Below are 2,447 nucleotides of genomic sequence, written 5' to 3'. Positions count from 1 at the left end.
GAACTGGACTCAACTAATACAATATGTTTCACTATCAAAACTCAACACACCAAAGAGAGTCTATCTACTTTTGTGCCAAAGTAACAAAGACACATGTGGACACACATTTGTTCCAAACCATGACCACAATAAAAACTTTTCATAGTTGATGACAGTTAAATCTAATGGATATATCATGTCTTGAAGAAGACACAGTTGTAACATATCAAGCATGACTTATTGGGACTGAAAAGATTTACTTTTTTTAGCTTTAACAACCTACATTACGTGTAAAATGTATTTGTACATAGTAAGTACAAGATTTATTTTGTGGGTTTGGGGAATATTTACTTTTTAGATGTTACTCTTTTTGTTAAAAAAAAAAACATTATAGTGACTTGTTCTTAACAAAAACAACAAAAACGAACCTAAGCCACTGAGGGGCTGCTGCTACCTGCTGGAACTGGTAATTGATGCGCCCGTCGTCTTCCGGGTCCTATGAATCCAACACTTGTTTGCAATCATCAACATTTATTTATAGACTTACGCTCTTGACACTTTGCGCCGGTATTGAACTGTGCATACAAACAAATAGGCTAACATAATTTGCCACAACACATAAACAAAGTGACGACCACGATCCGACGTGACGGTCAAAAAACTTTTTGCTCTCTCATTCAGCAGCACACCTGCTGAGTAATTACCTCTTACTCTATTTAATAATGCCTGCCCCCACAGTGCAGAGCGCCCCCTACTGTGGCTTCCAGACAATAAACAAAAAATAAACACAAATACACATAACCCAAAAAATGGCTCTTACAAACATATTTACAATGAGTTTCACACTGATTCTAGTCAAAGAGACTAGTAACTGGTGGCAATGCGTAACACAAAGAGTTTTTGCTGGTATGTATCTACGCTACTGTCTAAATGGTTATTTTTTGTTTCAAACGGGGTGGTGATTTATTATTTGACAATGAAGTCATAATGTCATAACAACTGTTAACAAGAGTAGCTGTTCTATCAGCAGCAGTTCTCAACGCAAAGGTCCACCCAGCAGTGTTTACTGAAGGCAAGCACTAGATGGCAGCAAAGGCAAATCAGTAAGGCACAGGGGTCTCACCTGGTGCCCACAACGATGAACGTCTCTGCTCTATAGTTTTTGCATAAGTAACATCAAAATATGTATTGACGTGTATTCATGCAGCTTAACAGTGTGCCATTAAATGCAAGTATGGGTTGTGGGAAATTTCTTAATTTTGGCAACATTAAAATATGATGGTTGGGACATGGGAGTTGCCAAAATATCTGGACCATTCTGTCATTTGCTTGTGCTTATTACAGAGCAAAAATGGCGTGATGCCAGACCACCCAACTCTTCTTGAGGGCAGCATGATGCCAAATACCTGCCTCGCCATCACTGACTGAGGTCCGGCAGGGTGTGTGACAGCGATTTTCTGTCGCAACAAGCAGATTGATGTCTTGATTATGAAATGCTGAGATTCAGTACAGGATAAATGCTGTTCTCTGCTTACAGGCCATACAGTATAACACAGGATGCCACAAATCAAGTCTGAGTCATTTCATGATGGACCTCATTCAGTCAAATGCTTTGTGAAAGGATGGCGTTTACATTAAAATCCTAGCGGGATAGTTTCACATACTCAGGCGGCGGGAGAGCGGAGTTGCCTGGCTGATGCAGTATTTGTGTCAGCACCACTCGATGCTCTCTGTAGTCAGCACTCATGGGTTCAGACATAATTCATCTGACATCTGAATTCAGATGCCACATCAATACCCACCCTGGATTATAGGGCATAAAATACTGCAACATTAAATTTGTATATGAGAAAACGCAGCTGATGGAGGCTCCAGTGACAGATGTGCCTAACTTCAGTGGTGACCTTACGTTCAGTGGTCGTGGAAGCCATACTTGTCCATCTCAAGCATCCCACCTGTATCTACCAACCCACAACCTTGGAGTTCAGTCTGACTCCAGTGCCAGTCTAGCCTCAGAAAAATAAGGGTTTTTGGGAACACTGCAAAGAAGAAAAAGATCAAGCTGCCCAGCTTGTTGTCATCCTCCGTCTATTCCCTTCAGGCCTCCTTAAGCTAATGTGTTAAATGTCCTCCAGAAAGAGGCCCTGGAAAACCATTTCTCTAAAATGAAAATGACTAGGCTGAACTGAGTGTGGTGCCAAGAGGAACAAAACACGGACATGTCCTCCACACTTTATGAGCATGCGACACCTCCATTTATTCAGTATTGCATTACAAAAATTTGACTTCAGCTTTCTGAGCAATGACATGCCGGTGCACTGCTTTTATTGCAGTCATCACATTATGTTAATGTTGAGCTGATAATGAGATGAAAGAACCACCTGTCTTTTCAGATAAGGTTCCCCTTAATTATTAACTCTATATGATACTGTGTTCTATTATGGGGGAACTGCACTGAAAACAGAGGA

This window comes from Chelmon rostratus, chromosome 16 (assembly GCF_017976325.1).
Source record: "Chelmon rostratus isolate fCheRos1 chromosome 16, fCheRos1.pri, whole genome shotgun sequence".
Classification (NCBI taxonomy): Eukaryota; Metazoa; Chordata; class Actinopteri; order Chaetodontiformes; family Chaetodontidae; genus Chelmon; species Chelmon rostratus.
This window is presented reverse-complemented; position numbering follows the sequence as displayed.